Genomic DNA, 27,527 nt, shown 5'->3' with positions numbered 1-27,527 from the left:
GGAGTCGGCAGTCATTTAATGTTAATTAAAACACTTCGAACAAACATAACTTATGTCTGATCTGTGCGCCCTCCCACCAGTCCCCTCCGCCTCCCTTGCATAACGCTGACGCAGTAATCATTTCAGTATAATATATCTGTGTCTTTACTGCCAGTATCTGCGGGGCACCTTGGATCGCTTTAATTAAGTAAACCTCTAAAGCTTTAAGACATGTACTGTAACTTGACATCAGTTTTAAGTGATCTTTAAAGAAGTGTAAACATTGCACACAGTTATTCTTGCCCTTTGCCAGAGCTAACAAACTGGCAATAAACAGAATACTTCATTTTATTAAATGACACGAATCAATCTCGCAGAGGTCTTTCTTTGAGCATTAAACTGCCATTTTCCTTTGCCGAGGACATTCCACTACAGTACAATGCCTTCTGCTCCTTTCACTGCTTTATTACCAGACTTGCAACAGGAACTTTCCCTTAAAGGCTAACAACATCAAAGCAAAGTAAATCCTTTAAAAGGTGAACACGGCTTTACAATAAAATGAAGAAAATCATCCTACTTCAACAAAGTGAAGCCCATAATTCCTCTAATGTTTGTATTACACAAGCTGTTTATAGATTTCTGTTGTCCAATCCTTTTATACCAAGCTCTGTAGATTTCGCACGGTATAAAAGGATTGGACAATACAAAAAAGTAATGTATCAGAATTCAACTTCATGCTACAATTTATTATCAGTGGTGCTTCAGTTCTGATGAAGAAATGGTTATTAAAGGCTACCTTCTTGTAATTTTTAAAAGCATACCTCAGCTTCCCAATTCAGTACTTAAAACTGATGAAAGCATTGCTGGAAAACAGCCAGTCAAAATAAGCCAGGCAGCACTACAAGAACATTGTTACCTCACTGGCTGTAAATGAACAAGATAACTTTTAATTCACTTTCAAGGAGGTACATTTGAAGGGCCAGCCAGACTTGAAAACAAACAAACACAATTTGGTGTCAGTGGACAAACAGAGACTCATTCCCTTAAGGATATAGACTAAAGCACAATCTGAGCACTGATTCCTATCCTCAATTCAGGATCTTTCCATTTCAAAAGTCAACAATCTTGTAAATGGCTGTATCGAGCCACTGTGCGGCCTGCTTCCTCTTTCCTTTTTCACTGCAAGTGCTAACTTTAAGAACAAAAGACTCCTAAACATTCTTAAAGAGAAGCAGCTTTCACCAGGCCATCTGTTAGTAATTATGCTGCAGGCTGAGAGGTGGTAGATATGCAGAACCAATAACGCTAGCCCTGTTATTAATTTATTCCAGCTGGACTGTAGATTTTCTGTGTCTTTCTCGCCTCTCCATTTCACATCTTTATATCTCTTTATTGTCTCCAGATTTCCTTAAGTGCATCACTGAGATTTGGCACAATAAAAATCTTTTTGCAAAAAAGATTTCCCAGCCCTTGTGCTGTGAATTGAGTTTGAGAATTCCCTTTTATAAAAACCTCACACCTGAAAAAATCAAAATTTCTTGGCTAATTGCTTCCTTGCTCTTGATGCTGAAAGTAGTTATGATTTTGTAGCATTATTCTAATATTTACATATTGTTCTCAATATCTAGAACATTATTAATATTTTCCAATAGAGCACTTTACACTTTGGCTCTCTGGAATAATATATTTTGGTGAATATTGGTGTTCTTGAAAAGGGCTGGGTTAGCTATTATTGAAGTACTTTGTATTTTAACAAATACTGGCTCCAATTGTACTGTAAGTATGTCTCAAGTGGAATTACCATATTATTAGGCCCAAATCCCTGGCCTTTCTTTGCAGAACTGCCGGCAATGGGTCCTAAATGGTGTGTGTTTTATTTTTGTCCTGTGGGCTGCTGTCCACATAAGGCTGAGACTGAGGCCATAAAAATATTTTAATTTATGACCTACATTTGAACCTAGCCTTCCATTAGTACTAGTGCATTCAAACACAATCAAATAACATCCAGATGATAGGATGGTAATGCTTTGTATTAACCAGGTTACAATTGCCAGTAATCACCACTGGTATTACCATGTCATTTCATACTTCTTCATTGTATTACCCTAAGCATTGCTTCAATTCAAACCTTCTAGTCCTCAATATTAATAGGTATATTACTGTGTAACTTTACTACATATACTTTTCCCCCCCTGTAATTCCAGGAAATTCTTTCCATGTTACTAAAAAGCTTTTGATATTTTACAGACCAATAAACGTACTTCTTATGGTCTCTAAATCTCACAGGTTTAACGGCAAAATGAGATAGTGAGAAAAATAATAATTTAAAAAAAAAAAAACAGAACTTTAGGTTATATAAATCTGTTAGGATTGTAAACAGGGGGAGTGAATAAAATTTTTTCAGAAGTATTATTTACAAGACAATCTTAGGGTTGCCAGGAAAGCCTTGGCAGATGATATTTGATGTAAGGAGAGGTTTTTTCTGTATTTCAAGTTGCATTGTTTCCTTGTTTCCCTGTAATAGTTATTTACTGCAACAGTGCTAAGCCAGACTGAAGAAAACATCTGGGGTTTGTTATCCCTCTGTGTACAGTTCTTTTTTTCAGTGGACAGTCCTGGAATTCAATCTAGTTTCATGTGTTTGGGTTGAACAGATGAAAGTGCCAGTTCTCAATTTGTTGAAGTTTATTAGTAGGTGAGTCTTAGGTTTAATGAGCATGGTACATTAAAACTATGGAAGGAAATTCTTAAGAATGAATGCAAACCATATATAAGTAGCTGTAGGAAGCATGGAAGGTTGAATTTTAAAGCAGTGCAAAGCCAATGTCAATTCTGTAAATGGTTGTATCGAGTAGGGGAGAGAAGCTGAGACTATTTTTAGAAGTTAATACAAAAATCATTAAAACCAAATTCCACAACATTCCTTCTTTAGTAAACCTACACTAGAATAATACTATTTGGTCTAAGAATAGACACCCTCACCCCTGCACTGGGGGAGCTATTTTGACATGTTGTTGCTTGTTCTATTTCTGGGATCTAAAGTAGAAATTTAATACAGGTTTGATTAACCTAAAGAAGGAACATTTGTAATTTAGGCAGCTGTGACAGCTCATAGGTTTATCATTCATTAGATGACTAAGACAAAAATAAACTGCAGGTGTAATGTGTTGTGTGGCCCACAACAGTCTTTGAATCTGCTGGTTATAATATAAAATGCTAACTTACTCATACATTGATTACTTCAAAACTTGGAATTAAACCATAAGACTAGATATGGCCACATATCAGTGTCCCACTTTATTACTATGAGGAAGCTTGACACATCATGGACATTATTAGAATGCCCAGAAAGTAAAAAAAATAACATAAAAGGACCTTTGTGAAGATTGAGTCATGTCAGTAAATCCCAGCTATGTTACTCAGCCCAGACCTCTTTTAAAGACTGAAGGAATAACAAGATGAAATGGCTTTGCCTGCGTCGTAGCAAACCTCAGGTATTTTTAACAAAAAAGCTTCCTTTCCATGAACAAGTGACTAAACAAGCTATAATAGGAAGCCTGGGTGTTTGTTTTGTGAGGCACAGAGGACGAGGGATGACGGGAGTTGTGGATAAATACGAATGCCAAGGTGTGGCCTCATTGGAATGGAAAGGTATTCATGCTGGAACCAGCTTTGGTGAAAATAACCGCCTTGATGTTATCTGGCTTACATTATTGGAAATTAGAAGGTGTTTTGGTGTGTGTGCTTTTGGAAAATGAATTCCACATAACTATGTATTAGTTTTGGTGCTCCTACATGCAAGCCCAGCATACACAAGGAATAAAGCATAGTGAAAGCATGGTAAAGCATAGGTAAGCATTGTAAAGACCAGCGGGGCATGGTAAAGCATGTTAATAAACATTGTAAACCATGGTATATTGTGGTAAATGCAAAGTCTCAAAACGCTGGCTTTTAATCTTGTATATATAAATTGAATACAAATTAAAGGAAATTATTCCTGAGTGTGCGATCGGTCTTCAAATTAAAATGCATGTGGTGACATGGTATGTACCTCAAAAAGATGGAAGATTGAGTGTGTGAGTCTTCCGGTGCTAAATGCTTAGTATAACCATGCTAAAAGGATGGCAAAACTTCTAAAATACCTGGGTAAACCTTTATAAGGGGTAATATGTAAGTATAATGTTCTAAATGCATACATTTTAGCAGCTGTCCAAACCAGTGGGATCTTGCATGGTCAAGTGATCACAGAGTAACATCTTGCCTGATTTTTGACCAGGTCAAAATGTTTCTGGAAGCATATTTTCCAAAGAGAAGCCAAGTCTACTCTAGGAAACTTGTAGCGTATGCTAGGCTTTAAGGTAAATTTCAAGTCCAGGGATGTTACGCAATCTGATCCCTCCTGCATTAGAAGTGGATATGAGAGGTAGGCAGATGTAAAATATGTCTTGAAGAATATACTGGGTTCTGTTATCAGAAATCACACATTGAATGTAAGTCAGGCTATTCTAAAGCATAGCATTATTCTTATGAATTACAACAGCCAGACTGTCCACACTCAAAACGTGTTTATACTATATTGCTATAAGCTGAGTTTTCTTTTTTAATCCAATTGTTTTAAAATAGGTATTAAATCAAAAACTCATGATGATAAATCAACATCTGCAGGTTTCTCTGAAGAATAGTACAAACTTCCAAATGTTGGATTAAAGGAATGATTTAAAAAGAATGGTGAAAGCAATGATTTGCTTTGATTACTTCAACCAGAGTTTATTAAATAACATAACATGTTATAGATCAAGAAATTATAGTACAATACCTTTAGAATTAATGCAAAGATTTAAAATTAAAGCTATACAACAATTTTCTAAGCTGTTTAGAAATTAATTTAATATTCACATCATTCTTACAGACAATAAATTCTAATGAATGTTGGTATCTTAATGTTATAAAGAATGTTGACACTATGAGCCTTATTGACATTGCCAAAGTCGTGATGCCACACCCCCAAAGCAAGACCGCCCCAAAAAGAAATGAAAACACCTGCCATAACACTGTCAACAGAGTATAGGCCTGCTATAGACAGAATGGTGGTCTGCAAGTTGTTTTTTTATGTTCTGGAGGGATAGATTATCATTCCTCAATGATGACTGTCTCAGTCCATTAAAAGAAGTTGAGGTGGACATCTTCAGCTCAGAATACCACATACTTTCTTCCTCTCGACACACAGCAGTCATTTCTACAGTCAACCAAGAACCTATTATCACCAGCCCTCTACCAAAGTTCCTCAACTCTGCTATGTTACTCATTTAGACTCAAACTGTCATGATATGCAGAGATGGGGGGAGATGCAGAATACATGCCAAGAATGCTATTTGCACAAATCAATCAGCCATGTGCTACATATGGCAGGTGTTTACATTTCTCAGTGCACACCGTGTGTGTGTGTGTGTGTGTGTGTGTGTGTGTGTGGAATAGGAGCACTCTGTTATTCAATCAGGAGGCTGTGTACATAAAGTTGTCACATATATTTTAAATGAATACTAACTTTATCAAGCTGCATGGCAACACATCTGGAAAAATGCTGAAGATGTTTCCCTAGCTGCTGAATAAACAAGGCAATGACTGTCACTTTATGTTCACAGCAGCTGCTCTATCTGCAAACTATTTGGGGAGCTGGGGATGTTGATTAGATTAACTAAAATGTGTTCAAATTCGCTTGTGCAGTACATAGAAACAACAAAGACCCTGACTGGACTATATTTAATTACTTTACTCACTATAATAACTTGGCTGATTATTGAAGAATGATTTAAAGGTGTAGTATCCTTTATGGCTTGAAAACTATATTTAACAAGTTCATAAAAAAATAAATAATAATAGCAATGTTATAATTATAACACAACAGGCCACTGCTTCTTAAATTGATCCCTGTTTTTTATTTTTTTTGACAATGTCATTATAGCTTCCTATTGATGCAGTGACAGTCCCTTCTGCTGAAACTACATTTGGAGAATGTAAACAAACTTAACTGTAAACAGCCTTGGTTTATGAAGAAATTAGATGTACAGATTAAACAGTGGAGGAATATATGAGAGAAAAAGAGCTGATTTAAAGTCGATCATAATCAGTGCACATGAAAAACTGGGGGCAGTTTGTATTGGCAATGTCATTGTTCATTGTAACATTGGTTCATTGTATACAAACCTTAATAGCGCTAAATTTGATATAAAGCAATGATTTGAGAAATGTGATAAAGCTAGCATTTATGTATTCGCTCGTGTCAAATATTGTAATAAAAAACACCAGCTATGAATGTGAAATTATATACAAAGTGCTTTCAGTCACAGAGCTGACCTTACTATGCAAATGTTATAAAATCTGTGTCAACAATTAATATGGCTGGCTCCTGAATTTTTTGCCAGGGTTAATAGGTTATTTTGAAAAGTCTGAAAAATAACACACAGAATGTCAGATACCTCCAACTAAGATACAAAGGCACACCCAGAAGTTTTTTTTTTTTTTTTTTTTTTTAGCAAATATTTATTTATATGCAGTGCACATTGTTTGTGTTTTGTCCCATGTTGAAGGCAGTTGTTAGGGCCACAGTAGTCTGATGAATGTCACGTTATGTTACACATGTTTGCAGGCTTGCACATGTCTGCATGCCGTTCCAAGAACACCAGGAGAGTCTTGACGAACACGTTGGTCAACGCTGCATTGGGGGATGGGCTGGTTGCACTGGCATCATGCCCTTTGTAAACCATCCCTTGCAAAATCCCTTGCAAAGCCAATGAGATCTTTCTGCTTTTCCATGACGCTGGATAGCTGCACACGTAACTTATATACATCTAATAAATCACATGTCACTTGACCAGATACAGTGCAGGATGATTTCTAATGTTACTGTCATTCTCCAGTGTTTTTGCTTACAGATGTATATCCAACTCCATGTCATAACAGCAAAGACCAGACACCAACAAAACACAGTGTACAGTGTTAATAGCCCACAGTACAGTGCCTGGGCATATTTGTCAATGCACATTGGGGGAAGGGGTCACATTCTATATCTAAACCACAATAAACAGCAACGGCCTGCAGATTTAAGATTTTCTCCACAGAAGACAGGGGATACATTCGTGGAAGAGCAGAATAACGCAAGTATTCTTAGAAAAATAATGAGTGACATAAATGTAGTAAGAAATTGCCTCAGCCACATACTGTCTGTGGGATGTTAGGCAGTATAGACTGATGGCCTTCAGAAAGCAGAGACTCTTGAGTGATGAGGTCAGCATCGAACTCCAACACCCTCCAAAAAGTTTTCAGTAATAATACATGTAGTTTCCCCATGCCACCCCACCCAAAGAAATAAAATGATCTTCTTCTTCTTCTTCTTCTTTCTTCTTCTTCTTCTTCTTCTTCTTCTTCTTCTTCTTCTTCTTCTTCTTCTTCTTCTTCTTCTTCTTCTTCTTCTTCTTCTTCTTCTTCTTCTTCTTCTTCTTCTTCTTCTTCAATTGTTAAAGACTGACACTTTTAGTTCTACAATTTCTATCTATGTTACCATAATTATACTGTAGAAAATAATATAGACCAAAACTGTACATATAAGTCTGTAATTCTATATGATAAATCACTCGAGCTAGCACTCTCCTGATTTGTCAGCAGACACCCTCGATTGAATTACAGCCTTATTATGCACAGTTGGGTGTACATTATTATTATTATTATTATTATTATTATTATTATTATTATTATTATTATTATTATTATTATTATTATAAACATTAATACTGCAGATTTTTCAAAAAGGATAACATGCTCCAGATAGAGGGTAGCTAACGAATATCAAAGAAAATCTAAACACAGTTCTATGAACAACAATCTTTCATATCAGCCTGAAAGAAATAGTTTTTGGCTGCAGCACAACTCCTCATTTGGAGAAAAAACAGACGAGATCAAAGGATCCAGCTCAAGTTAACACCTAATTCAGCATAGGCACCTGCCAACACAGAGAGAGACATACAAGCTTATATACACAACAGAGAGACTCCTTCCAAAAATCAAACTCAGTCTCCCACCCTCGAACAGGGTAATGACCTGGGCTCTGTCTGGTCCTAATGCCCAGGTGCATTGTAAATACAGAACTCTTGCCAAACCAAACAGAAGCTGACTGTTAAACCCCAGTCCTGAGCTACTGATCCTGTCTGCATTCGGGCACTCTGGTCCTTCATGATTCCATAGCGCTAATATTTTTTGACAGAATAACAGAAATGGGAGACGAGGTAAAATAGAAGACTTAGTAATATAAAGCAAGCAGCTGTTTTGTAGCTGTTGCAATAGGAGACACACAAATATCTTTAGGTTAGGGTATAGTATAGAAACAGGTGGAGCCAGCAGAAAGGAATGACACACTATCATGTGATTTCTCAAGAATCAGGCACCCAAGACACCAACATACGCCCAGAAGCAAAATGTCAACCAGTTAAATGGAGGAGTTTAGGGATTCCTTAAAAGGGATTATAAAAATGAATCCTGTAATAAGAAGCATTATCCCTGACACCCAGCAAAAAATAAAGTTGTCTTACAAATTCAAAGCTTTTGTGTTATGAGGAAAATAAATAAATAAAACAAACTATTTAATCAACGTGGTTGTGTAATGGAGAACTGAAAACCAGAATACCTTTTGAAAGAAAACAGAATACATTTGGAATTGATTGCATAATCACAATCATAAAACAAATGTCGTGTATGGTGAAAAAAAGTCAATGGAGAAGATCGCTACAATCTTTTAATATGTTTTATAAAAATATATTTTCAAAGTGCATTGTAATTGTTCATGAACTACCGGTTGATAGCATAAATAATAAGATATAAAGAATATAATCACTCATATCATAATTGATTCCTAACGTGTTACCAAAACCTCAATATTTGAGCAACGTGACTCAGAGCCATTCAGAAATATGGCAAACATCATAACAAGATAAGGTAGGGTAAAAAGGAAACTGTCTTGCTTGTTTTGTGTCACATAATGATTTGACTTTGTACAGTAATTCCAGTTACATCATTACAATAACTGAAACAGAGTTCAACCTCACCACCCTTTCATAATCTGTGTTAGATAAATATTGTTACCCAAGTTGTGTGTTTTCTTTAAGACGTGGTAAACTTCCTGAGAGGTAATGATATTGTTGACAAAATTGCCACCAGCTAGCAAGAAAAGAATGACCTAACCTATAACAATTTCTTGGATAAACATGTGAGTTGGTATATTCTAATTCAAAACATATTTCATTGAAACATTTGGAAACTAATTTCACTTGCAGGTCATTTTATTTTTGCAGGTAAAACAAACATCCCTGTGTTAAAAAAACATTCTTTATTAGGACACTCAGGAGAAGTTACAAATTACCTAGGAAACCTTAGATAGATTATGAGTAAAAGCTTAAACAAAGCCCACAATAAATGCAAGCAGGACTTAATGAGTTACTGGAAGGTTGTGTTTAGTAGGGCCAATTGCCCAAGACCTAAGTCTTTGAGAGAGGTCTTTGCTTCAGCCAAATCTAACATCTGGTGCTGACACACGGCTTTAATTTGAAAAGGGTTTTCATGTAATCGGTACCTTTCATATTTTTCTTAAATCATTTTAAAACCTTGTTGCTGTGGAAAAGGGGAACATACCAGGAGCCAGGTCTGGCAAGTACATTAAATCTTGTACATTTTTATGTTTAGCTGTTATTTATATTTTTTTTCTTAAAAGAACAACAGTTACGGGTTTACAACCAGGAGGTCCCTGGTTCAAATCCCAGCTCACACACTAACTCACTATGTGACCCTGTGCTTTGTCTTTCGGGTGAGACGTTTCTTATACTTGTTTTGTTAAATATTTTAAAAAATGGACAAACTTACTTATAAAATCTGATGTATATATATATATGTACACTAGAATTGGTAGGTTCACAAGCAGGCCGGTCTTTGCTAATTGCATTGCCACAGACACTCCCGTGGGTTAGGGAAGTAAAACCGGCAGAAACTGTTTCGTCTCATCGCTCTTCTCATCACGAGCTGGTCTTTGTCTTCCAGAGGTCAGTAGCTCGCTGACATCCACTCCCAAGTTCCTAGGTGACAAAGGAAGCTGGCTTGGTCGTGGAATCAGAGGATGTCCACTGAATCTTTGGGTCTCCTGAGCCATGTGGAGAATCGCTGCATTGAGAAGAAAAGTGATTGGGCATTCCAAATTGGGAGGAAATCAGGGGAAAAATTTTAATTAGACACACTAAATTATATTTTAAAAATGGATACTTTCATTAAATAACCATATTACTTCTTGTAAGCACAGAGCTTTATCAGCGCCCCTATGGGCATTGTTTAATTTGCATCATTGTGTTCTCTATGGCTTGTTGGTGCCTGTATTCAGCTAGCTACATCAGCTAGATAAGCCTCAGCATGTGTGGATATAGGACCTTTAATTGAGCTTCCCAATAAAGCGATTACTTCTTTCAGTTTTCACAGGTGGTTTCTCAATTTTTTCAATTCAAAATTAGATTCAGTTTTTAAATGTTGGATGATCTCCTGAAACAGTGTTTTATATTGAAATAAAAGCCTAATTAAGAGGATAATGTTATATGTAATAACATCGCAGTACAGCAAACACAAGCACACAAACAGCAACTCCTTCAAGTCAGAAGTACAGTTAAAGTATTCCAGCTGTACTTGTTACTGTACATGCACCAAGCATCATAATCATTTAATACACAAATGAACTGCAGTACAAAAAGGCTGTTGGACTGCCAGCAAAAGCAGTGCTAATGGAACCCTGGCCTATCAGCTTGCCTCGCATTGCCCTGGACAAGGGACCTCACTCTAAAAAGCTTTAATTGCCAACTATACTTAACTGCGCTTTGTGGACTGAGGGCAAAGGTGAATCACCAAACTTTTTTCTGTTTGTGAATTAAGCTGGATTTGAACCCAGTGCTCCAGAGGTAAAAGGTTTGAGCCTTAATCCAAATGGGCTAAACGAGAGATGAGCTGAGTTTGTAATGGAGTTTATTCATGGTGATTACTTCCGGACCCCAATAAAAAACACGATCTTGCCTTGTAAGTCTGTGTGAGGGTAGTTCCAGGATGACCCGCTATAGCAGCAATGCTTGGTGGTTTGGTGGGAGGAGGTGGTGGTTTGATGGGTTGATCACTGTCATATTTAGGATGGGGTCAGACTAGGGACATCATGAATAAATGTCATTGTTACCAAAGGTAGCTGCCATGGCATCAGAGCAGGGTAGATAGGCACAAGGGCATCATCAAGTTAACAGAGTAAAGTTAAAGGTTTTTTTTAAAAAACATTTAATACCCACCTTATTTTAACCTAAAAACACTTACTAACAATTTTATTTTTTCAGCCTTTTTCAACACATTGGCTAATGTTGTTAATAGTTAATTTTGATATAGTTATCTATTTGTTCAATAATAACAAGTCCAACTAAAACTATTCAGCAAATTACAGATTCTAAGTTAATTATAGTATTGAAATTGGGTTACATTTGTCTTACAGCACTGCTAAAGATGTGACTGTAGTATTATTTAGTATGTGAGATCAGTTTTTTTTTTTATTCATTTCGTTTTGTTTTTAATAGTTTATGCATATTTTAATTGGTTAGATATATGTTACTATATTAAACTGCTTGTTGAAAAAAATAAAGCCTGCCAATAAAATGACTAGAGCTTACCCTGTATTACGTACATTTTCAAAGCACACTTACTTTGGACACATTCTCAACGCATCACTGATTCTGGAAAGCACAGTGGTGTATTTGTCTTCAGGAGAATGCCAACACCCTTAATCCATGCCTGTCATTGCTCTTTCCTCTTGAAAAACACAATAGTAATTCAAACATAGAACTGGTAAAAGTATGACATTATTCAACATTTTCTAGACTGCTTTCCACTTTTGAAATGTTCTACATTAATTATACAAAAGCACTTCAAAAGTGCCTCAAGTACATGATAAGTGCATAATGCAGCAGTGATAAACCACTTTATTGAATTGGAGTAAATTATTAGTACCATGGGAATTTTAAGCAATCTTCCAGCGCACCATTCTACACTATATACTGTACCTAAGCAACATTCTGGCAGCTGTCATATTTAAAACTACTTTTCCTGGCTCTTTTAGAAAACACTATGACTTATTTAGTGTGATTAATTCCAACATGGTTTCTGAAGGAGGCCTTTGGGGAGAGACGCAGCAAGAGAGATTCATTTCACGTTTATTTGGCAAGAGGCAGACATTTTGGGCTGCAGATTGAAGCCAATATAAATACAAACATAATGCAAAATGAAAGGTAATAAACCCATACCAGTTTCAACTAGATCTCTGAATTGAGGAAACATTTAACAGCCAGCAGTAAAATAAATAGTGATATGATACACCAGTACTTTACATAACAGGCAATTCACCTGATACCACCTTCTGTTTTTGAATGTAACCTTGCACTGCAGCAAAGGACTATACAATGCTTTACATTGGGAGTAAATGCTGTGAAATCTTCAACAGAAAAGTGCAGGTACTCATATATGCAGTCAGCTGTAAACATAACAAACAAATGGAGCCAATTTGAGTGACAACGAATAAATACTTTAAAAATGTATAGATATTGGTATATGAGAATTTATTAAAAAATAACTGATACAATATAACCAATTCACCATAAACAAAGAAGCTGAAAATACTGAAAGCTTTGTACCCTCTGCATGTATCACTCAGTCATGTACTGTAATATAACACTTAAGTTAAACCTTAAATGATAAGTATTAAGAAATATTACACTATGTAGTAACTGCTGTAGACAGGGAGTTTTATTTCAAGATATCCTAAAAAAGAGGTAATATTATAAATATCATCCCCGATCCTACTTTTAAATCGCATTTCATTTTCTGAACCGCCTAATTTAACGTTGTGCTTTTGTATTTTACCCACTAGTTTAACAGAGATGTCCTTAAGCATAAAAATGAATACCCAGTGTGGAACGTATACTGATAGCAGCAAGTCGAGTACAGTATTAAACGCTGCATATGGATGCTAACCTTATGCACTTTTAAGCAGGTTTAAAGGTAACTAGTACAGTTTAAAGGCATAATGTGGACAGGGCGCTTGACCACATCGTGCACTACACCCTTACACAGTCCTCAGTATATATTTGTACATTTGTGTGCAGTTTTAAACTATATAACTATATTCCTGTAGAATTTCCAAAAATAAAAAACGCCCTGTAAATTGCTTGTTTGGAAAGCATTTTGATATACTGGTAATGTACAAACAACATAGGACTTTGCAGTGAATGAGTGAGGCTTGGCAGTGAATATGCACTGACAGTGACCTGCAGCAAGGCTTGTAGTGATAAGATATAGACAGTATGTCAAAAAAATCTATACAAATGTAAGTAGAACCAGTTTAGCGTGGTTTTATACATAGGTTCTGATACCATGAGCTGGACAATCTCTATTTTACAAGATGATACAGGTTTTACAGTATGGAAAAAGCAGTTTGCTGTTTGTGAGTTTGATGTTGGTGAAGATGGTTGTAAGCAGAGATATATCAGAACTGAATGGGGCATATTTCAGAACTGGATCTCAGTCTGATACTTCATCCAAGAAGTTGTGTGTTTTTAAGGAATGGCACATGTCCTTTAATGCAACTACTGATTGGTCTTCAATGTAAGTGACTGGTTTCTGATAGGCTTCAGAGACACGAGATGTCTGAAAGGCATCAGTCAATAAGCACAACAACCTAACTGTGGATTTTTGCAGGTATCATGTAAACTGTATCACACTGTCCTAAAAACAAAACCTTTCAGTCATTTTCCTAAGTGAAATGGTGCTCCTGCTGAAAGAAATACACACACACACAAGCTTAAACAATAGGACATGATTACATATCCTTCATGGCAGCTAATCTGCAGTTGCCTTTGGCAAAAACAGATCCCTGAGGTGCCTCTTAAGCAATTGCTTGCCCAGAAAGAACCAAGGTTGGTGTAAGGAGATTGTGTAGGCAAGTGACAAGTGTCAGGCTTGTGTACATTTGTGTGTTCTACCCATTACTGTAGTACACATTTAACAGATGAACTATATGCAGATATATGGTGCATACACAAGGGCATTATCTATTATAATATAATTTTAAACAAAAAAGGTTCTAATTAGTTGGTCATGTCATAGTTTTTTGGCTAAAGGCTCCCTGTGATATTAGGCATTCAGACTGAGGACACCCACCCAGTGAAAATGTGCCATAGTGCCATGAAGATTCAAGTTGTCATCCACAAGGTTATTTCAAAGGATTATGGTAGTCTCAAATGTCTTGGGAAATAGCCCCAGATGATGTAATGTTAGCACAACATCCCTTGTCCAACGGGAAGGACAAATATGAACACTATGTCTCTTAGTTAACCCAACTCTCGTACTTCAAAAGTTTAAATCTATCATGAAGGTGTATCAATAACAATATATAACAACTCTGGTAAAGTAAAGCACTGTATTGAGCACAAATAGCTAGATAAATAAAAAACATGATTCAGATATGCAGTTGAGGATTGGGTGATTTAACAGTGGAGCAAGGGAGAGTGGTGACGTTGTTTATGCATCTCAGTATCTTTGCTTTTTCCAGCTGTAATCACTAGCAGGAGATTGTTATCGCAGGTTAGCAGGGCAGGGCAGGGGCAATTAAACAAAAGGCAGAGACGTATTTGTTGGTTCCAGTCCAGTTTCACTGGTCCACTTGTCTTGCAGATCTCTTGAAAGCACAGACAGGTTCTGTTCAGCAAGATGCTCAACTTTGCAACCCTTTTACCTGCTAATTCTGGTGCGAACCCTGATCATTTATTTTCCAGTATGTGTTAACAAGGTACCAAACTAATTCTCTCTTGAGCTAATTATTCCAATTAACTATCATCTTTCCTTCAATTAAAAGCTTGGAATCATTGTTCCTTACTTTGTTGAGAGTCCTTAGTTGTGTACCCAGGATGTGAGGTCACAAAGGTCATAAAGTTACAGGTTTCCATGTGATACTTTACAGTCACCGCAACACTGCTCATGATACTGAACTTTATAGTTGAAAAGAATGTTTCTATAAATCCATTGTTTTTCAAAACACAGGCCTCTGTTTTAGACAAGTTAGTTCTAGTTTTAGTTTTAGTTCTAGTTCAGACAACCAGTCCTTTGACCTTAAATTTAAAATATTTGTAAAACGTGTGATAATGTTCCACAAACACAGCATGCTTTGTAAGATTTACAGAAACATTACCAACATATTTGAAGGGGTCTGAGAGAGAGAGAGAGAGAGAGAGAGAGAGAGAGAGAGAGAGAGAGAGAGAGAGAGAATGAGTGAATCAGCAGATTGAGCCAGTAACACCACATTATTCAATGGGGACAGGGTCTTATAAACAGAACTGGAGAAACGTGTCTCAAAGTAAAATTCCTCCTAGGGCTTAAAGCCTTCAGTTTCAAACTCTCACAGAAAAGAGAACATTTGTAAAAGCAATCAAAATAACATGCTCACGAAATATTGTTTGGCATATGTGGCAAACTGGTTGTGGCATATCATGTTTAAATTTAAATGGTTCTTTTTATATTATAGTGAATCAAGTTTAAGCACTTTACAAGTGTCTACGTGTGTATAGCGAAAGACGCGCGTTTCTCCAGCCAAACCCAAAGTGCACCGAGACCCAGAGGGAGTGTTCTATAAACTACCGCTACCATTGGCTCGTCGAAATACAACTGGGATGGGACGTGTCTATAACTATGGGAAGAGAATTTGGAGGAGTTTTAAAATCGGACAAAGTAACAACCTGGAATGGGTATTTTAATTTTGCCGAAACTATTTACTTTCAGGGTCGTTTTCAGATAACAACTTTCTGATAGGACTATGCGTAATTAAACAATACCTTTAATTTTGACGTTTATTTCGTGGTTTTGTAAAATAATCTTTTTTTTTTTTGTTAAACAGTCTTAAACAACTATTAACGAGAACGTTTCAATGATCATTTTTATTAAAGTTTCCCCCCTTATTTATTTATTTTTGTTTGTTTTTAAGGCTGTTTTCTTATACTGTAACGGATCGTTTACAATATTTTTTTCCAGTTTTAACTTGTTCTTATAACAGAGAGCCCTATTGGCTTTACAACTAGAAGACATTTGCCTGAATGCATATTCTTAATCGAACTATTGTATAATAAATCTAAAACTATCTATCTATCTATCTATCTATCTATCTATCTATATATATATATATATATATATCTATATATATATATATATATATATATATATATATATATATATATATATATATATAGCAGACATATTTTGATTAGTTGCCCCCCTCGATATATTATCATTAAATACGTACGTATTTGATTTATCTTGTATTTATTATTTTTTTTTTTTCAATGAATACTCTTTAAGTTCGTTTTGTGCGCCATGGCAGTGTATGCGCTGACCGGGTTCTCCCTTGTCAGTTTGATAAGTTTTGGTTACGTGTCCAGGGACTGGATGAAGCCTAACCTGATGGAGAATGAACCTGCTGCAGACTACACGGACAAAGCGTCGGACTTAACCCCAAAACCGCCACCGCATATTATCTTCATTTTGACCGATGACCAGGGCTTTCACGATATCGGATATCATGGGTCGGAAATTCAGACTCCGACATTGGATAAGCTTGCAGCAGAGGGAGTAAAACTGGAGAATTACTACATCCAACCCATATGTACCCCATCCAGAAGTCAACTCATCACAGGCAGGTAAGGGTTAAACGTATTTATAGAATTTGTCGTAGCGCTCGCCTATGTATGGGTTAGAGTGATCATTAGAGTGATCGCTTTATAGCATCCCACTTTGTTATTTTAAAAACCGCAACGTTACACCCCTGCAAAAATCATGAAATAGGGATTGGACCAATAAATAAGTAAATAAATAAAAAATAGAAACACTGCAAGGCAATGGAAACTTGCAGAAACAAAAACAAGCAAACCTGTACTGCAGATCCAGAATGGCCCATAATAGTCATCACCACAATGAAGCCCCCATATCTGCTGTCTTGTCTATTGTGTCTGAAAATGGGTTGCAGCAGGGGGATGCGGCTTTTATAATTTACATAAAATAAATCAGACACGAAGAACAGGGGGGTTTAAATGATTACATAGATCTTTATTTTTTGCCCAATCCCTGAACACTGGTCTCTGCCTAATAACACCATGCAGTTTAACTGACTGCTCTTAAGATAATCATATTAAGGTATGTTGAGATACAGAACACAAACGTTTTATGTAACACTGAATAATGTAATCTAAGGGCTTATTATGCAATTTTTTGTACATCTTCATCTGGGTACAAACTGGAATTGATCTCCTCGCGGCAGCCGAGTTAATAATAACGACATCAGCATAAGACACATATTCGCCTCTGGACGACAAAGCTGCACATTAGCTGAACGGAGATGTGCCTCATTGAACCGCATGATTTGAGCTTCCCGTCCAGCCCTTGCCATTCCATTCTATTGAATCGGCAGAGATGCCAGTTCGTTACAAATTTACTGAAACTTTGTACTGGAGCAACGTATTTGTAAATGTTCCCTTAGTGTCTGTTTGTGTTACTGTAACACACAGCCTGTGTTGTCCTTTAACAGAAAATGCTTTGTTTGCATAGTATGAAGAATGGGCACAGACCCAAGGTCTCTTGGGTCAATCTATACATTTAGAACGTTATGTATCATACAGGTCAAGCCCTATACATACCCAGCCCAATGCAGACCATCCTACATTTTTCAGATTACAGTCACAAAGATTAATACAGGTAAACATTTATCCCAAGCCTAAACATACCAAAGTGGTACTTTCAGTTTGAAGGAATATGAAAAGAAACCCATGTAGAGTATTTATTGCCAGCCTTTTAAAATCAGACGTAAGTACTTTAGCTGGCAGCAGAAAAAAAACAGCTTAGTCACCCCTACTATGATGAATTGCATGCCAACTTAGCTGAAAACAAAAACATTTGAACACAGTTAATTCCCTGGCACAGAACGAAAAGCTATGAAACTTTGGCTGCAGTCAGCAGCAAATTCTGTTTTCTCAGTCTTACTTAGAAGCCCATAGATAAGCATGGTGACATAACATTGTTATTCCGAGGGAGAATCTGGTGCAAAGAGTGCCCCAATTGAGCAGTACTGTACATCAGGATGCGCAAGTCTTTCCTGTTGAACATCAAAAATAAAGGCTCTGAGTCCCTTCTCTAACAAAGCCGTGGGAGTAACACAAAACTACAATATGTAGTAGGCCTACAGATTGTGCATATATGGGCTGTCCCTTCCATAACAGATTTATTCTTTACTATATAAAAGATGCATCTCCCTGCTGCAAGTCGGTTTAGATTCTGGTGGACTGACAGCAGATATAAAATTCTAAGTGAGGGCCACTAGGATAAGATACTGGGTCTTTTATTCTTACTTATGAAATTGTTCTATACGGTACTTAGCTGCTTCATAAAAATCAAACCATTTTACTCATTTATAAAAACAACAAGCAAACCACCAAGTTGAAGTTGATATGTCAGCATAGCCAGAGTTAAGAAGTACACAACACACACACACACACAGACATGTGTGTGTGTGTGTGTGTGTGTGTGTGTGTGTGTGTGTGTGTGTGTGTGTATATATATATATATATATATATATATATATATATATATATATATATATATATATATATATATATATATATATATAATTTGAGCATAACTGCAAACACAACTGCTTGTGTTATTCAACACATGCTGTTGGGATTGACAGGTAACATTAGAGCATAGCTGATATTCACTGTGGTCTGAGGATTAGCAAATAACTGCTTTAAAGATGAGGCATGCACTGTTCAACCAGACTAGAAACCTCCCTACTGAGACTGAAACGGAGCAACTAGGTCAAAACTTGAGCTTAGACCTACAGACTATGGAGCCACATTACAGCTGACTAATTTTCTATTCCTTCCTAACCTCACTTTTTAATAACTGCAGGCAGACTGTCATGGACGAGTAGGGGATGTTTAATTACCTAGCGTACACTTGGGCATGTTTATATAAAACACATGACAGGTTTGCTGTGTGTGGAGAGAGTATACAGGATCTAAATAATCATACCTTAGACATGAGCCTTACTGAGTTTTTAACATTTTTACGGACAGAAATAAACTAAAGATACCAGCATGCTCTAATGGATATTTGAGTTGTACTGTATAATCATTTGCCCTTTATTAGGATTTAGATAAAGCAGCATGTAGATCAATTCAGTAGACATCATTGTCTTTTTGTTGTCTCTTTTGTAAGTGTTCGCTGGCTAGCTCTAATCAAGCTGATAGTGTATTTTCTCTTGCTTATTCTCAATATGATTAGAAATAACCACAGAACACTTACAAAGAGACAACAAAAAGACAACAGTGTCTACTGAATCGATCTACATGCTGCGAAATCTAAATCATAATAATGGGCAAATGGTTATAAATGTTTAGAATGCTGTGTCATTGACATTCTGAGGGAAATTATAAGTGTAGTTGCTGTTAATAGTTTCCAATTAGGACGTGACTTCTAATATATTTCAGGACAACAGCCTATACAGTAAGAGCTTTATTTCTGTGCAAATATGTTCTGGCTTTTTGTGGCTTTAATGTCCCTGTTAAACTACAAATATATCAGAATAATGAGTGCTTTCCTTAGCAACTTATTTAATGAAATCTCTAATCACCTTAATGCAGGGGAGAGATGAAAGAAACTTCATCCTACGACACATTTCCTTTGCAATACCTTGTTAACTCAAACATTGCATGTGGGTTTAGAGCAGGTGGTACACAGCGTGACAGAGTAATGAAGACAGGATGGCAGAATACAGTATGCAGGAAAAGGAGGGTCATAAAAAAGTTAGGAATGTATTTTTTCATGCGATGAGGAATAAATGCATGTGAAAGGCAATGGGCTGACGGGATTAGGGAGTGAAGATGGATGTTTGTTCCTCTCACAGGAGATGTAAAATGGACAGACACACTAAGAAGAAAATGAAGGGCTGGGCATGGCTGGGACCTGCCCTGTAAGGGCAGGCAGACACAGCACATGAAGTGAATGCATCATCCACACCCCAAAGCAGTGTGCTCAGATTATCAGCAGCATCCATTAATTTTACTGAGATGTTTAAGATGATAATCATTTGTTATTACTTTGTACTATGTTTTAGGCTATACAGAAGCCTTTAGTTTTTCTGTTGTTAATAGACAGATAATAATACCCTCCTCCTTTCTTTTTCTTCTGTATTAAACACTGTATTAGATAAGATTGCGAACGTTCAGCTGTCTGACATCAGCTTCACAAAACAAATGTACTAGTGCACAACGAAAAACATAAAATACACCAAAACTCCATCTCTATCTCTGGTTTCTGCTGCCCATGATAAATCACTTGTGATGGCGTGCTTGTCATGTCATCAGAAACCCTCACTGGAATTTGAGCCTTTTTGTCATTACACTTTCTTGTTCTGAAATGGCAAGAGGTTAAGGTAAATAGAAGGTAAAACTAAGTTTGCTCAAAGTGTTAAGGAGTGAACTCTTTTAAATGTAGCCACGTTTAAATTGAACTACTTGGACCACAGTTTTGCTTACTGGGCATAGCAATGGCTGCTTTTGCATTTATTTACTTATTTTTAAATTTTCACCATAGATGCTTATAGTTTGCCTTAGGTCTGACTATTATTTAACTATTTCTGTTATACAACTTCTTAAATAGGGGGTGATAGTTTAATTAAACAAAAACAAAGTATTGTTGTATGTAAAATGTCTTAAATACATTCTTACATACATTGTTAAACATTCATCTATTCTCTAGGAATGTATTCCAAATATAATAATGGGTTGGATACAGTATATTATCATCACACAATTAAATGGATCGCTCCAAAACCAATGAATTCTCTCGATAGCAGGAACAGAGGATGCCCAGTTATCATCTACCTATGTGTGAACACCTCGATTATAAGGATATAGATTTGAGCAGTTCTAGTTCTGTGGTAACATCGATTATACAATAACATAAATTAAATAGACATTGTTTCACAGACGATTGGTACTTGAAACAAACCTTTTCTTCACAAAATGAAACAGAGTACAGTGATGTGAGGCAATGAAGGGTGTAATAAAAGTCCAACAGAGGGTTGATGAGAAGATAGATTACTTCAACACGTTATTGATACCAGCTGTTAAGGGCAAAACATCCTGGAAATGATCTTGGAAAGACATTGTGTACAAACACCATACAATGCTTTTAAACACTGCAGCCATTCTGTGGGGGTAATTCAACTTGATTTGCAACAGCTGCCGTATCTCTGAGTCTGTATTCTTCCTGTTCAGTTTTTAACAAATGTGCATTCACCAGTGCATGTGCACAAGGTCTCCCTGACCTAATAAACAATACTGTTACGCATGTCGACACTGCGATCCAACCACAAGCGGACAGAGATGCTTGGACACAAAACCTGGTTTAATCTCCACACCTCGCCCTCCAAAACCAGGGGACCTGATGTTGTAATCACAACTACTTCCACCTGTCAGCTTGTAGAGTTGTTGTCATTATTTATGGACCTTTAATTTCCATAAAACTGAAAAAGTACAAAACACACAAGGCCCAGTTTATCGGTTCTTTCCACCAAATGCAGTTTGCACCATTTTACAAACCAAGTAAACAACTCAGAAGTTGAATTCAGGGACGCAAGTGTACTAGTAGATTGTTGTTAGTTATTTTATATTACGTGCTTGATTTGAATTTTAAAAACCTCTTGATCTTTGGTGTAAAGACATTGATAAATCTGTCCCACGGGGTTAAAGTTTGCGCTCTTATCTTAAATATGAATTTAGTTTTTTAGACTGTACAATATTTACTCCCAGAACGCATACAGTATATAGGGGAGGGCTTTAATTTGTTATGGACTTCCAATATCACAAATTCTGGAGAGCATCAGAATGTAAGTATTTTAGATGTCGCTTGAGAACCACTTATCACCTTGTGATAACCACATTTCTTAAAGATTGTATCACATGGAAACCAATAATTTTATTAAAAGATATTTCTATGTAAGTGCTCCCCTGAACTTGATCCAACTATGTTTGGATATATTTTGTCAAGTATATTCAGAAAAGCTTTCAAGGTCACTGATTTTTACTTATATTTACTGTATGTCCTTCCTGGGTTGTACTTAACTGACACTGCATTGTCTGATTTCATATGGGCTGTGTCAAGGCAGATTTAATCCACCACAGCTGCAAAGCCTGCAAACAGGAACCAGCTAATCAATACAATCTTCTGGCTTTTGCTGAAATCTTGAAACTATAACACGGTGACAAAGGGGGTCTGTTGACATAGTGGGGTGGGGGTATGGTATTCTAAATCATTTGCAAGTCAATAGCTACTCAGATAAGAAAAAAGAAGGGCTTTCTGGGGTCTACAGTGATTGCAATATGGTGTTTTAAGCAATTACCTTATACCATGGGTAACAGCTGAAGGTTGTAAAGATGCATCAACAAACTTTAAGACACTGTGCTGTCTACTGGCCAGTATATACTAGAACATCTGTGTTTCTAAATCTCAGACTTCCTTCACAAAAAGAAGGTGTAGTCAATGTCTGGCCGATGGGATGTCTAAATGAAAATGGATATTGATACAGTGAAACGTCTTTTAGAGTGGTGTATTGGATTTACTAATAACTGCAAATAATAAGTAGTTTTTCAAATTTAAAACAGTGGACTAAATTACTTTCAGAAATTGTGATGGATGCGTTATAAGTTTATGTATTTAAAACATAAAAAAAAAATAATAATAATAATGTTGCATAGAAATCTTTATTTTTCACAGCAGCACTAAAGTCAGTGAAGCCATGTTCCAAATCACAGTTCCTATATCAATCATAAATAAGACTGATTTTATTGCAAAGGTTGGAAGGATAAAAATTATATTTATGAATTTAATGAAGCACTGTAATCACACATGCCAATATTGTTCAATGAATGTAAATATATCTAAATACTTCATTAACAAACGGTGCTAAGGCAATAACAAATAGCTTTTTAGGTAATCACTAAGGCTATCATTTTCTTAAAGGGGATGTCATTTGCTCCTGATTTGCTGGCAGCTTCTGACTCTTCACTGATCAGCGCAAATGAAATTCTGTCGGGGCCAGGCTCAAACTCCTTTCAAAATCACAACATGAAGGGGACAGTGCAATCCCGCACTTTGCTCTTACTTTTAAGCTTTACCGCATTTCCTCAAAATCAGGCCTCAAGTGTACTGACTGTATTTTAAAAGAATTAACTCCTCGTCTTCACTGTACAGTAGAATGTTTTATCTGAGTTTCCAGGCACGTGATAAAGCTTGAACCTCAACTAACAGTGTCAAAATCAACCCAGGTGGCATAGTGTCATTCTACGGTTGTATTAAAGTCTATTTGTTTTTAAGTTAGGTAATGATTACCATCCTCCAGCAGTTAGGTATGCAAAGTTTCATCCATAACTAATACATGCTCAATAATTAAGTAAATGGAGAGAGATTTCCTTTTAAATAGATCGGTAGAGGCTACTGAGATAGTGAATGTCAAATGCAGGGATAAGGGGAAGAAGTGCAAATGACCAATTAATGGATATTGTTGACCTTTAGTTAAGGTGTCTAGTAGAAGTAATTTTGATTTAAGAGAAGAAAATGTCTCTAGGTACCCTTAAGGGTTTCTTGTTATGCATGTCACTCATCTTGTTACCTTCAGATACTAATTATTTTGTTCTTTTAAGGTATCAAATCCACACCGGGCTGCAGCACTCCATCATCCGGCCTCGGCAGCCTAACTGCTTGCCCCTCAACCAGGTCACTCTACCCCAGAAGCTGCAAGAGGCTGGCTATTCCACCCACATGGTGGGCAAGTGGCACCTGGGCTTCTACAAGAAGGAGTGTTTGCCCACAAGGCGAGGGTTCGACTCCTTCTTCGGCTCGCTGACGGGTAGTGTGGACTACTACACATATGACTCTTGTGATGGGCCTGGTCATTGTGGCTATGACCTGCATGAGGGTGAGGGTGTGGCGTGGGGGCAAAGTGGCAAGTACTCCACTCAGTTCTACACCCAGCGAGTCAACAAGATTCTGGCCACCCATGACCCTCGCCAGCCTATCTTCGTCTACCTGTCCTTCCAGGCTGTGCACACCCCGCTGCAGTCACCCAAGGAATACATCTACAAGTACAGGGGAATGGGCAATGTGGCCAGACGCAAGTATGCGGCCATGGTCTCTTGCATGGATGAAGCGGTGAAGAATGTAACTTATGCCCTACGCAAGTATGGCTACTACAAAAACAGTGTTATTGTCTTCTCTACTGATAACGGTGGACAGCCTTTTTCGGGAGGCAGCAATTGGCCTCTTAGGGGGCACAAAGGTACCTATTGGGAAGGGTAAAGAGTCGCCACGCAAGGAGATCCTCCATAACATTGATCCCCTGTACAACCATGCCAAGTACGGCTCCTGGGAGGAAGGCCATCGGATCTGGAACACTGCTGTCCAGGCTTCAATCAGGGTTGGGGATTGGAAGCTGCTGACTGGGGACCCTGGATACAGCGACTGGATCCCACCCCAGACCCAAGCCAACTTCCCAGGTAGCTGGTGGAACCTGGAGAGGCGCACTGATATCCAGAAGTCGGTCTGGCTCTTCAACATCACCGGAGACCCCTATGAACGCTATGACCTGTCGGAACAGAAAAGGGAAGTGGTGAAGGAGCTGCTGACTCGGCTAGCCCACTACAACCACACCGCCATCCCAGTTCGCTACCCTGCTGAAGACCCTCGTGCCTCCCCGGAACTGAACGGGGGGGCCTGGGGGCCATGGGCTGGGGAGGAGGAAGAGGACCACTGGGACGAGGCTTTACCAAAAAAGAGCAAAACCAAAAAGAAGAAATGCAAGTTGTGCAAACTGAGGTCCTTCTTCAGAAAATTGAACACTAGAATAATGTCAAACAGAATATAGAGACTGTGCAAATGTGGGCACTTTATTGTAGTAGCCCATTAATTTATTTTTGATTCCATTAGCACTGCAATATAACACCACTCACTTAATAGAACCCTAACAGTTCAATACAAAACATTCTTCTGTAGCATGTTTTATAAGGCATTTTACAAAATGAACAAAGCAAAAAACCAAAAAGTCTTAAACTTAAAAGACGTGAACAGTGCTTGCGTAATAACAGTAACCAGTCGGTGAATTTACCATTTTATTCTGGGTACAGTTCTATTTGGGCTAATAGTACCTTTTCAAAAGCACTTGAATGTGTCACTAACTGTTCAGCAGTATATTTCTGATCACTTTAGAAATCACAGACGATGTGTTTTAGTGTTGTCTAGTAAGCCTATATCACCTGTTTATTAAACACTTTATTGTTACATTTACTGCTGTGTAAAGCTTCAAGCTGCAATACCACTTCAATCACCTAAATGTCAGTATCTACACGTTTTTTAGAGTCAGTACGTTTACATGACAAAGCATTTTCCGAAAACTAATGTTTTCGGAAAACTGAATCAGAAAACCGATTTTCTTAAAACATCACTTTTCTGTGTTTACATGATTAACGATAGAAAATTAGAATTCAACTGTATACATGGATTGAAGTTTTCGGAAACTGCAGGATATTTTCGCATGCAAAGTAGTGTAAGTACGATTTGAACAGACCTGACATTTATAGCCTAGAAGTAGAGTTTTTCTACGAATCTAATGTGAATGACTACATTGAAATATTTCATACGTTACAGTAGTGGCCAAGGTTAGCCACTTAAACAAGGCATTGACCAGCCTGACCAGGTATGCAGAATACTTATGTAGGAAATACAACATATAAAGTGAACATTCAACATGTAAGCAGTTATATTGGAAGTATGAGTATGCACCATTGGCTACGTGATATATGCCTGTAGTGTTCATAATGCTAAAAGTGCTTTTTTCAGTCTGCAGCATACATTCTCCCAACAATAGGTTCGAAAGACTGACCTTCATGTTTTCATGGAATGTCCGCCCGTGCACGTTAATTACCAGTGCTTAGTATGCATTTTTTAAATTATCTTGTCATTTTGAAACCAGAAAACATTTGCTGCTTCACTACGAGCTATTAACAAATACATACAGACTTTAACAAATGCGTTACTTTATCCCTAACTAGACTGACTACAGATTATTACTTTTTGTATAGTATTTAGAAATGCAGTATAAAACAAATGCAAGGAATAAGAAATATAACTTTCGTTTTTTATTTTTTAAATCATGGTGCATGTGTGGTTTTGTGGTGTCTAAAGGGTCAATGGCATTTGCTACAGTACCGTTGCAGTACATCTCATGCAAGGATTCCCCTCTGGTAATTAGTCTTGTGCATTGCTAACACTGATCCCCCTTGGTATTGCAAACAGGAACTATTAAAGGGGCTGCCCTGCTTTTTAGAATCAGATAAGGCCCTGACCATTCCAAACACACCCTATTAAAGTGCTGCAAAATATGAAGTACTGTACAATAAACAGTTGTCTTGCAATAGCTTTTCAATTACTAAGCCAAAGGCTGGGAAGCCTATTGTTATAGTTAAAGTTTTTTTTGTTTTGTTTTGTTTTGTTGGTGCCGTGATGCATTTTTCAATAAAACCTTTCAAAATCTTCTTGGGAACAGGTGAAGTGATTGATCTGAAACTTGGCATATATCATCAGCATCCAAACCAGCATCAAGTTTGCGAAGCAGAAGTTGCTGTGATAAATTTTAACGTCAAAACTGCTGCCACAAATCTTATCGAAGCGCGCCCCTAATAACAAACAACTGCTGTTTGAAAACCATTTGTACAATAAACTCCAAACTTGGTAGTTATCATCCCAGTAACAATGGGATACAAATATGTGAAAATGGTGATGTTTTATAAAACAAGATGGCCGCCAGATGTATGTTTACGTCTAAAATTTTAAACTGCCTCAGTTGACAAACGCTTTACTTGACTAACTCGAAACTTCACAAGCATCATCCGTGACACTGTAGCAATACAAGTGACTTTGAAGAAACTTGTGTTAAACAAGATGGCTGCCTGATGCATTTTTGAAAAAAAAAAAACTTTCAAAATCTTTTGTGGAACAGTTGAAGTTGCTGATTTTAAACTTGGCACATTGAGAACTAAACACGCTTAGACGGGTACTGATACTGGGGCTTGGGAGCCATAGAACTGCCTGGCAGTTCTAATTTAACATTATTTTCAGATCATTAAAGTATGGTTAGGGGGTAGATTAGGAAACTTCACCCTTGTTGTGTACCATTTTTGATCCAATTGTTCTTTTATTTATGTGGTTTATTTTTGGGTAGTTGTTTTGCAAGATTGCTGCTGATCCAAAGTTATACCTGCAATCCTATGCTGCAAAATCAATTTTTTTATATAACCTTTGCAGCCACCTGTCGGTGAAGTTCTTTATAATATATAATGAACAGTGTC

At 37.1% G+C, this 27,527-nt stretch overlaps 1 pseudogene; it reads left to right on the top strand.

The window, feature by feature from the left end:
• The first annotated feature begins 16,352 nt into the window (after window positions 1-16,352).
• Window positions 16,353-25,599, top strand: LOC121324846 (annotated as a pseudogene).
• Window positions 25,600-27,527: the final 1,928 nt, after the last annotated feature.

This window comes from Polyodon spathula, chromosome 12 (assembly GCF_017654505.1).
Source record: "Polyodon spathula isolate WHYD16114869_AA chromosome 12, ASM1765450v1, whole genome shotgun sequence".
Classification (NCBI taxonomy): domain Eukaryota; kingdom Metazoa; phylum Chordata; class Actinopteri; order Acipenseriformes; family Polyodontidae; genus Polyodon; species Polyodon spathula.
The sequence above is the reverse complement of the archived record's forward strand: the minus strand, read 5'-3'. Positions and strand labels throughout refer to the sequence as shown.